The sequence below is a fragment of the Musca domestica genome, unplaced genomic scaffold (assembly GCF_030504385.1).
Source record: "Musca domestica strain aabys unplaced genomic scaffold, Musca_domestica.polishedcontigs.V.1.1 13, whole genome shotgun sequence".
In the NCBI taxonomy this organism is placed as follows: domain Eukaryota; kingdom Metazoa; phylum Arthropoda; class Insecta; order Diptera; family Muscidae; genus Musca; species Musca domestica.
This window is the reverse complement of record NW_026712172.1, coordinates 1082332-1093881: the sequence shown is the minus strand read 5'-3', so window position 1 is coordinate 1093881 and position 11550 is coordinate 1082332. Positions and strand designations below refer to the sequence as shown.

Here is an 11550-nt window from a genome sequence, read left to right as displayed (position 1 = left end):
ATAAGTGGTGCAACAAACTGCACATGATCCCATTCCAAATAAGTGGATACAATTCTTACTTAAGCAACACATTTAGAAATAGTATGATGATAAATATGATATTTTAAAATTCAATAGATTGCAAGTAAAGATATAAAACTACTTACTATGATAAAACCAAATAAAGTTATTTCCAATGATGATATAAAACTAAAATTCTTTTGAAAAGCCTTCCAAATCTTATAATCGCACTTATAAACATTTTCATCTTTCTCCACTTGTTATACTTTCGTTTTACATGAACGAAGTGGCATAACCATGTAAGTTGGTTTTGTCTGTTACAACAAAAACCCCTTCGTCGACCATGCCTTGTCTATTAATAGAACAGTGTTGGCTTATTTGTTCGGGATAACATAGTATATTGCTGTTGCCAAATGGTCCCTTTATTGTTGTTTTTATAAAACGTTTGTTCTTTAGTATTAAGTACTTACCGATACTTTATATTAATAAACATTAAGATTATTTATAAATGTGTTCTTTGGGGTTTAAGGAAAAATGCAATATTGAACAGATTGATGAAGGCAACGAAAGTGATTTACTTGAAGCAACGAACTCACCTTTAACATTTTGATTTAGACAAGTATCTCCTAATTCGAATCAGGTTTCCTCTAGCGGCTATCCGGTTAGGGAAACTGTCCACCCACCGAGATTACCTCTCGCCATGACACCCCTATTCACAGGGTGCCCCATATTCGATCCCTTCACTTACCCCTCTAAGTCATTCCTACCACCCTTTTAAAGAGTTTTAAGCCGAATACATCGCTATCAATTTAAAAAATGAGTCTTAGTGAAAATTAGATACACATCAAAAACAAGTTATTAACAAGAGATCAAAACAAAATACATTGTAAAAAATGGTTTTCTTGGTTTCATTAAACCATTAATATTCTTTATTCTCTCTTCTTTCCAGGCAACCTCTTTATTTTCAGGTTATATCTGGCGGCTGATAAAGATTATTTAGGCTTGATCTGGAGGCGGCTCTTCCCAATGTGTAAGTAAAATATTCAAGTTTTTGGTGGTAGCGTTGTAATTACATTCCGGACACACTGTAGAACCTTTTTATAACGTTTCTTTTTTATTTTTGTATATTAACGAAAGGTCAAACAATGCAGATCGGGGCCGTACAAATTCGTAACACTTGAGCTCAACCGCGAGAGGAATCTTGTGCCCAATGTAGTAAGTAGACACTTAACTGCTTGTTTTCCCTTCTACTAACTTTTACTCGTTTTCTCTTTTCTTTCTATGCAATATTCACCGAATTTAACTGATTTGTCGTCATCCGTTCTGCCGTCCAAGTTAAGAGTACAATGTCTTTGGGAATTATACCAGGTGTAGAGGTTCCTGGTTTATTACACCTATAGGCCAACAATCGATACCTCAACAATTACCTGCTGTCATCAAGAGAGATTGATCGCTAAGCTAGAAGAAGCAAGAAGCTAAACTTTGCCACAACAAAAAGAATTGTTTTAACAAATAAATACATAACAAGTGTTTTATTGAAGCCTTAACCACCAGTGCCTTGTTAGCAACACGTAAGTATCGCCTGTATACTTGTTGTGTTGTCTAATATTCATAGTTTTGTTGTTCGTCTTTGTGCAACAAATAATATACTTTCGGATCTAAATCTACTCTGTAGATTTAGAACCCCTACAAAATAAAACAATTCTTTTTTACAATTATTATTTGTCATCTTCGCTTTTGTTCTGTTGCCAAATAATCAACAGAGTCATTTTAAAGAGAAAAACTCTTTTATATGTATGTTTGTTGTTGCTTAACACAAATTAATATACACTAACACCATAATAACTTTGCTGCATCATTTTTTGTTACATTTGTTTTGCTTACATTCGTGAACAACAAATATAACAAGCTTTGTCATCTGTTTCATTGCTTCTTTGATCGATCTGTCATTTGCCATTGTTCGACTATCGATCAGCTGGTGTGGTGAAAAAGAGTTGTGCAGTTACTGCGACGAGTAACGTAACGTATAAAGCTAGTACATATATTGAATACCACAATAATAAACAAACAATCGAATATAACAAAAAATAAAATTAATAGGAACAAATAAATAAAAATAAATCTTAATTAAAAAATCACATAAATCAACAACATACATATATCTAAAAATTAACAACATTGTTAATAGTTCTCTTAAGGTTTAAAAAATAAACGTTTATTGAGAAAAGAAGGATATACGCAACAAACACAATTGAAATTTTATATAACTTCATTTATTTCTAAATTTATAAATAAATTGATAGTTGAAGTGTTTGTATATTCAAAAATAATACAATTTATGAATAATAAAAATAATTTTAAAAATATCAATAAATATCAAAAAATAAAAACTAATAAAATAAACTAAATAACTAATTTAAATTAATATTGCAAAATGGTTTCTAAATTGTATGCTAGATTTGAATACGAGACCGAAAACCTAATGCAAACTTGCATTAAAATAGGAAGCACAGCAGAGAACGAGCTGTCTGATTCTTTAATAGAAACAAAATTAGAATCAATGGATGAAGATTGGCACAATGTACGCAGTGAATTTGAAAGTGTCTATTTTAATGAGGGAGATGAAGATTACAAATTGAGGCCTAGAGATATGTTTGCTTTCGCCAGAGATAATTACCAAGTGACTAAAGCTACTATATTGGAAATATTAAAAAATCGAAAGGCGCAGAGCAAAAGTAATACCGCTAGAGGCGTTGTTTCACAGCTCAGCTATTTATTCTCCGGGTACAACGTTTGATATGTCTGAGATTTGTATTAAGGTGCCACCTTGTGACACTCAAGACTTCTACGGAAGTTATGAAGAATGGCCAACATTTAGAGATATGTTTACGGCTATTTATGGAAATCATCCCAGACTCACACCTGCGCAAAAACTCTATCATTTGCGTAACAAACCAAAGGGTGAGGCTGGTAGAATTGTAGATCGGTACCCTTTATCTGATCAAAATTTTTCGTTAGCATGGAAAGCATTATTGGTGCGATACGAAAATGTTAGGGTACTAGTTGATAACCAACTGAAGATATTATTCAATCTTTCTGCAGCAACGGTTGAATCTAGCAAAGATATTAAAAGAATACAATCGACATAGTATAAAAGTGGATCGATGGGATCCAATTTTAATATACTTATGTTCAACTAAGCTTCCGGTTGATACACTGACCCTATGGGAACAATCGCTCGAATCGCATTCAGAGCTAGCCAAATGTTCGCAAATGGAAGATTTTCTTAAGAACATACATCGGGATCTAGAGCGAATAGATGGTCTCAGAAGTCAAACAGCTTAAACTTAATTTAGAAGTGATCATATATCGCATCAAAATGCTCATTCGACACAATCAAAGAGATATGTCATGTGTTATAAAAACCATATTTTGAAAAATTGTATGAGATTTAATAATATGACTGTTAGTCAGAGAAAAGAGTTCGCAAGAGAAAAGAGGTTATGTAATAACTGCTTAAAGAGTGGACATAACAAAAGGGAATGTTTCAGTGCGCACTGATGTTTATATTGTAAGAAAAAACCTCACACAAAGTTGCACATTGGAAACGCAGACACTCTACCAAGAAGTCATACGACATCAATTATATCACATAGAGCTTCAGAGGCAAAGATTCAACTAAGTCATGTCACGACAGATGACATGCCCTGTACTACAAGTTCTACCTTCCAAAGCTCAAATACGCAAACAAATTTATCAATCAATCAATGGCAAATCTATAATCTTTTGTGAATGGCAACAAGCGTTGTCGGTGAGTACATGCAAATGGAAAGAAAAACGGAAGAAAAAGAAAAGAAGGAAAATATTGCAAATATCGAAACCAATATAAAAGTGATGAAGATTCTTAATATGCATCTTTATCTCAATGTGAAAGTAAAATGTTTAAGTTTGTGGTAGTAGCATTGTAATTACATTCCGAACACACTGCAGAACCTTTTTATAACGTTTCTTTTCTTGTATTTTCAGAAAAAGTCAAACAATGCAGATCGTCGACGAACCCTGAGTGGAATTCTGTACCCAATGTGGTAAGTAGACACTAAACTCCTTGTTTCCCCTTTTACTAACTTTAACTTTTTTCTATGCAATGTCCATGGAATTTATCTGACTAACTGTCGTCCGTCCAAATTAAAAGTTCAATGTCTATTGGAATTATATCAGGAGCTTGCCAGACTGACAATGCCGCAAATCTGCTCCTCCAACGTTGGACTGGGCGGTGTTGGTGTGGCTCCCGATATAAACTTTAAGATTTTTACCAAGTTTGTTGCTAAGTTGTGGGGTATGTTCAGTGGGTTAGCGAGAGCTAAAATGGCCGCTCAGTACATCTGAATTTTAATGGCTATATTCCTTGATATGTAGTAAACTAAATGTAGCTGAAGCTATTTATATGTGTTTTAAAATGTAGTGAAAAATTAGGCAAAATAGAGGAAAATGGGAACCGGTATATAACGCAAAAACCGGAAACCTAGATAAATAAATTTTGTTCTATTGTTGGCAAGTTTCGTTGGTGAATTTAAAAATAAGTCTGTCCAAATTGTGGACCAAGTGCCTTTGTGCCGAGTTGTCCAGCAAACCGCCAACAATTAATTTATTCTGGTTAGTCTGGTGGCGAAATCCTCCCGAACACCCACTTTATCACACCATTAAAAAGGGTAAAGGATAAGAGAATAACATTGAAAAGAGGTAACCCACTATAATAACGTCGATCGTTGCTAAGATCTGAGAGAGAAATTCCGTGGCGGTTATACCAACCCTCAGAATACTGAGAACTGTAACGTTTCTAACAAAATTAATTTTTGTGTGTGAATGTGTTGTCTGTGTGTTTGTTCTAGTTATAAGTATTTGATTTCTAATTTTTAGAATATTTTAATGCCGGACACCTGGTTTTTTTAGTGTAACTTTTTTTCCTGAAGAACGCTAGAAAAGACTTTGACGTAGTAAATAATATCAGACTAAAATCTTTCTTAAGTGAGCTATCTTAGGGTAAGAATTTCGTAAAGAAGAAACTGTTCGACTAAATACGTTTTAGGTCCCCTTTATTGCCTCGACGGGAATACCTAATATTGATGACATTAGCCTTTTTTGATTGCCTTAGGTATGGTGTTAGAAAGTCCATGTATGGATAATAGCCTACAAAGGTAAGATACAAAATTAGAATTAAGATATCTATGTTTTAATAAATGTTTTATTGTAGTTTTTATGTAAAAGAAAATATGTGTGAATTTTTTGGTAAACAGGGAGGAATCCAAAAGGTTATGAGGTGAGTGTATGTGTGTGCTGTGGTGGTTCCAATAATATTTGAAGCGGGGAGGAAACCATAATTGGGATGGCAAAATGTGGGAGTACAACACCAATACTGCCTTGTCAAAGCAGGTTTATTGTTTGTAAATGTATGTTTGTTTTGTCTAGTAAAGTTTAACTCATGTTTGCCCTGATGGTCTATAGAAGAGGACGGGTTGAGAACCGTAGACCCAAGACCACTAGCTAACCGAAAGGTCCCCTCTAGCGCCGCTTAACAGGGATCATAACAGATGGCGCCCAAATTAAAAAAAAAAACAGTTCCAATGGAACAAAAAGTTAGTGACATTGTGCAATAACATATAAGTGCCATAAAAATAGCTTAAATGGAATCCATAGTCATAAGGGTTATGGCAATGTCCATCAGCCTGGCTAATATTGAGCTGCGTTTTCTATAGCAAACACGTTATGTGCAATATTAGATAAGGATAGCATAGAATATTTAGCATAATGACTTCTATTTACCTTTAGTCAGTGCAATAACTTGTATAATTGAAAAAGATAGATTTTCAAGTAAGGGATAGTGCAATATTCATCCCAGTTATGATAGATCAGATGCTAGTTGGACTATCTATCTGCGAGATCTTTTTCTTTAAATATTAGGAAACTGCCGTGGAGACTAGCTTGAAAATATGACTCTATGAAACAATTGTTGGTTAATTTAATATAACTGCCACCATTGAAAACCTCAAGGATATTAAAGAAATACACGCACACATAGCGTCTATCACTTTAAAGTCAGGAAGCTGTGATGAATTCCGTTCAGTGTTTGCTATAAGCTCGGCGTATTCGTCCGATTTGAAGGCGGACGAATCTAAATCAATTAAAGACTTTATTTCTATTAATACCTCTTCTATGTCATACCTTGACAGCGTATCTGGGATGACGCTTTGGGCTCCTTTTCGGTGCTCTATATCAAAGGTGAAAGTTTGCAGCTGTAAACTCCACCTAGCTAACCTGCTGTTCAGAACTCTGTGGGACATCCACCATTTGCTTGCATTCGGCAGCATCACAATCAAAACAAAAACCGAAAATAAATTTGTTGCAAAACCCGTTTGCTAATTTTCATTTTGTTTTGTTTCATGTAAAATAACAAATTATTTCGTTTCGTTTATTCCAACATAATCACCTTCAGGCATTGTTGTTCCTAGTTCATAGTTTGGTGTGCTTTACTGCCTAAAGCACATTTCGCAATATTATTCTCTTTGTTTGGTCTGTTCGCTTTAATATAGCAAATTGTTGTTGTTACATTTATTCTCCTTTTCTCGTTGTAACAACAGTCAAATTCATTTGCTTGATCATCCACCAACATCACTGCATGCTTTGTCGTTGTTCTCTGATCAGCACTTGTTGTTTGTGCTTTGTTAGATAAGTGAACGAACATAACAAACAAAGGAAGAATATTTTTGTTTGCTCCTCTTTCCGTCGCGTCCGTTTAGATTGAGTAGCTACCCTACATTGGTCGGCCACCGTTGCTTGTTATATTAGTTGGTATTGCGTGTAAAATTAAAGTTGTATATAAGTATATAAGTTATATATAGTTTGTATATAAGTTATATATAGTTTGTAACTCCTCGAAATACTCATGTCACACCCAACAAAGTATATAAATTCTTTATCAGCGTAAAATTCTAAGACGATTAAGCCATGTCTGTCTGTCCGTCGGTCTGTTGTAATCACGCTATCTTTCGAACGAATTGAGATAAAAGGCTAAAATTTTGCACACATGTTAATTTTACTAGTAAGCAGGTTAAGTTCGTAAATAGGCCATGTAGGTCCACGTTTTCGTATAGCCCCGATATATATAAGCATCTCCTGATATTCTGTATTTTGATGATTTTAGCGACATTATTCACCGGAATTGTTTCAAATTTCTGCCTTAGGCAGAAAATTTTTTATGCAGGTCCACGTCTTCGTATAGCCCCATATAACGGTACCTATATTCGGTATTTTGATTTTAGCGACATTATTCACCGGAATTGTTTCAAACTTGGTGTTTGAAGTTCGTTATAAATACTACAGCCTAAGGCAGATAATTTTATATGCAGGTCCACGTCTTCGTATAGCCCCCATATAACTGTACATCCCAATATTCGGTACTTTGATGATTTTAGCGTCATTATTCATGTAGGTGCACGTCGTACAGCCGTAATATTACGGCTATATGACGTATTTTTAAGATGTTAGCAGAATTTTTGGCGAATGTTATTATTTCGAAAATTTCCAAATTCGTTCTAAATGGTCCACGTCTTCGTTTGGCCTGATAGAATTTGGTGCACAACTTGGTGCAATAAAGATGACGATTTAGATATTAGTATGCTAGGTGAAAGGAAGAGCAAGTTAGAAAAACTATGGCAATCGGTCTATAAGTCATTACAAAGCTCAGAAAATTCGAAAAATATTACAAAAGAATATCTGCATTTGGCAGAAAGTAAATATAATGTTTCTTTAAACATTTACTCCAGCACTATGGCCGCAATAATAAAAAAATATAAAAGATCGTTGTGTATTAAAAAGTCCGATTAAAATTGCGGACAAAACTCATGAGCACTCGGCTTAATCTCTTTTGGTTCCTGAATCGCAGGAAAAGATTGCCGCAAATATTTCATTTGGTTGAGATATTGTTCACAATATGGCAATGATGATATGATAGTGATATTTTCAACGGAAATTTTTCTTCTAGGCCTTCCTTTCAAGATTCGTTTAGTGCTATTTTTATAAGTAATTTAGTGATGTGCGCTTTAGTGATGTGCAGCGCCTGTATTACTTGCTGCAAAAAACTGTAGTTGATGCAAGGGAAATAGTTTCGCAGTTTCGTGGTTTTGCTTTGGCTTGGAAAGCATTACATGATGAGTATGACAATACTCGTATATTGGTACATCGACAGTTGTCTTCGTTATTTAGACTTCCAATTCCAGATAAGGAAACAATCTCTGGTTTGAAAGAGATTCGATTTGGAATTAATCGTTGTATCTCCTTCATGTCGACTTACGACGTTCCCACAGATCAATGGGATCCGATACTTGTCTTTCTTTGCCTGCAACGCTTATCGGAAGAAACGACAATGCTAAGGGAACAATGTATTAAAAACAAAGCGGCTCTTACTTCGTGGAAAGATTTAGTCACCTTTCTTTTAGAATGTATAAACACGGTCGTGTGTTTGGAAAGTTATACAGACAAACCAATTCCCTTGCATAGTAATTATTGTCACTTTTTATCCGCCTCCTTTAGACATCAGGTAGTATTTCGCTGTCATTCGGACAGACAACACCCACAATATCGTTTGCAAAGCACGTATCGTTGTGCATAGAAAGGCATATGTTGCCACAGGTAATATCGTTTCCACCAACCAAACTAGCAATAAATAGTTGCATATATTTTAAGAAAAACCATTGTGTTTTTATTTATCTTTTACATTTCAGCCTACGATCTACTGCTCGACGCATTCTGCGTATTACGGAGCCCCTCTGAGTTAAACAATTTGTATTGTGTATAGGATGGTACAGAAATTGGTATAACCGCCATATAACTGTACCTCCCGATATTCGATATTTTGATAAAAATTGGTATTTGCAGTTCATAATGGGTTCTAGCCCGCTGGCAGAACATTGAATATTTAGTTCCATGTTTTCCTAAAGCGCACATCCTATACCCATCCATATTTGGTATTTTGAATTCAGATACTTTTATATAAAAATGCTTCCTTTACCCTATGGTATTAAAAGTTCGGCCCGGCAAACTTAATGTTTTTTGGTTGTTATTCTTTCGAATTAGTTTCTTTCTCATTTGCACTGTTCGATGTTAACCACAAACGAAAAAAGAAACTCTGCGACGCGATGTAAAGTGAACGTTTTGTTATTGTAGTATTTTTTTTATTTGTTTTCACAGGCTCACTGCAATAAAAATGCACGACACCTAGCGTTTGTATAGAAATGAATATGATGGAGATGATGATTTTGTTGATGTTGATTACTTCTCCCACACGAACTTAGAAGACAATCTAAAATTCATCGATAAGACTGTCCTTTTTTTATTTGACTCTTATTTCAATCGTAGCTTGACAGGATCAAATGTTGATGCGCTCAAATTGAACTCAGATAAAAGAGGGAGAAAAATAGAAAAAAATCAAATTATTATTTTTTATTGATATTATAATAAAGAGGAAATGCGTTTTACATTACTAATAACACACGATCTTGTAATATTTAAAATGTTGGGCACGAACACTCAAACGACAGGCAAGGCGCCAATTCAATGTTGCAATACGAAGTAGTGAACGGTTTTCAACGAATGTACAGTACGATAAGTGGTGCAACAAACTGCACATGATCCCATTCCAAATAAGTGGATACAATTCTTACTTAAGCAACACATTTAGAAATAGTATGATGATAAATATGATATTTTAAAATTCAATAGATTGCAAGTAAAGATATAAAACTACTTACTATGATAAAACCAAATAAAGTTATTTCCAATGATGATATAAAACTAAAATTCTTTTGAAAAGCCTTCCAAATCTTACAATCGCACTTATAAACATTTTCATCTTTCTCCACTTGTTATACTTTCGTTTTACATGAACGAAGTGGCATAACCATGTAAGTTGGTTTTGTCTGTTACAACAAAAACCCCTTCGTCGACCATGCCTTGTCTATTAATAGAACAGTGTTGGCTTATTTGTTCGGGATAACATAGTATATTGCTGTTGCAAAATGATCCCTTTATTGTTGTTTTTATAAAAACGTTTGTTCTTTAGTATTAAGTACTTACCGATACTTTATATTAATAAACATTAAGATTATTTATAAATGTGTTCTTTGGGGTTTAAGGAAAAATGCAATATTGAACAGATTGATGAAGGCAACGAAAGTGATTTACTTGAAGCAACGAACTCACCTTTAACATTTTGATTTAGACAAATATCTCCTAATTCGAATCAGGTTTCCTCTAGCGGCTATCCGGTTAGGGAAACTGTCCACCCACCGAGATTACCTCTCGCCATGACACCCCTATTCACAGGGTGCCCCATATTCGATCCCTTCACTTACCCCTCTAACTCATTCCTACCACCCTTTTAAAGAGTTTTAAGCCGAATACATCGCTATCAATTTAAAAAATGAGTCTTAGTGAAAATTAGATACACATCAAAAACAAGTTATTAACAAGAGATCAAAACAAAATACATTGTAAAAAATGGTTTTCTTGGTTTCATTAAACCATTAATAATTTTTATTCTCTCTTCTTTCCAGGCAACCTCTTTATTTTCAGGTTATATCTGGCGGCTGATAAAGATTATTTAGGCTTGATCTGGAGGCGGCTCTTCCCAATGTGTAAGTAAAATATTCAAGTTTTTGGTGGTAGCGTTGTAATTACATTCCGAACACACTGTAGAACCTTTTTATAACGTTTCTTTTTTATTTTTGTATATTAACGAAAGGTCAAACAATGCAGATCGGGGCCGTACAAATTCGTAACACTTGAGCTCAACCGCGAGAGGAATCTTGTGCCCAATGTAGTAAGTAGACACTTAACTGCTTGTTTCCCTTCTACTAACTTTTAGTCGTTTTCCTCTTTTCTTTCTATGCAATATTCACCGAATTTAACTGATTTGTCGTCATCCGTTCTGCCGTCCAAGTTAAGAGTACAATGTCTTTGGGAATTATACCAGGTGTAGAGGTTCCTGGTTTATTACACCGATAGGCCAACAATCGATACCTCAACAATTACCTGCTGTCATCAAGAGAGATTGATCGCTAAGCTAGAAGAAGCAAGAAGCTAAACTTTGCCACAACAAAAAGAATTGTTTTAACAAATAAATACATAACAAGTGTTTTATTGAAGCCTTAACCACCAGTGCCTTGTTAGCAACACGTAAGTATCGCCTGTATACTTGTTGTGTTGTCTAATATTCATAGTTTTGTTGTTCGTCTTTGTGCAACAAATAATATACTTTCGGATCTAAATCTACTCTGTAGATTTAGAACCCCTACAAAATAAAACAATTCTTTTTTACAATTTTTATTTGTCGTCTTCGCTTTTGTTCTGTTGCCAAATAATCAACAGAGTCATTTTAAAGAGAAAAACTCTTTTATATGTATGTTTGTTGTTGCTTAACACAAATTAATATACACTAACACCATAATAACTTTGCTGCATCATTTTTTGTTACATTTGTTTTGCTTACATTCGTGA

At 34.4% G+C, this 11550-nt stretch overlaps 1 long non-coding RNA gene across 3 annotated transcripts in view; it reads left to right on the top strand.

Annotated features, from left to right (window-relative positions):
• Window positions 1-535: 535 nt before the first annotated feature.
• LOC131800785 (uncharacterized) overlaps window positions 536-11550 on the top strand; it is a 28198-nt gene continuing 17183 nt past the window's right edge. Inside the window, exons 1-7 of one of the 3 annotated variants that reach the window (XR_009341554.1) lie at window positions 536-1030; window positions 1138-1215; window positions 1336-1571; window positions 4027-4085; window positions 10608-10688; window positions 10796-10873; window positions 10994-11229. This is a non-coding gene — a long non-coding RNA (uncharacterized LOC131800785). The remainder of the gene's footprint in view (window positions 1031-1137; window positions 1216-1335; window positions 1572-4026; window positions 4086-10607; window positions 10689-10795; window positions 10874-10993; window positions 11230-11550) is intronic. The other 2 variants (XR_009341556.1, XR_009341555.1) reach the window with 2 other exon arrangements.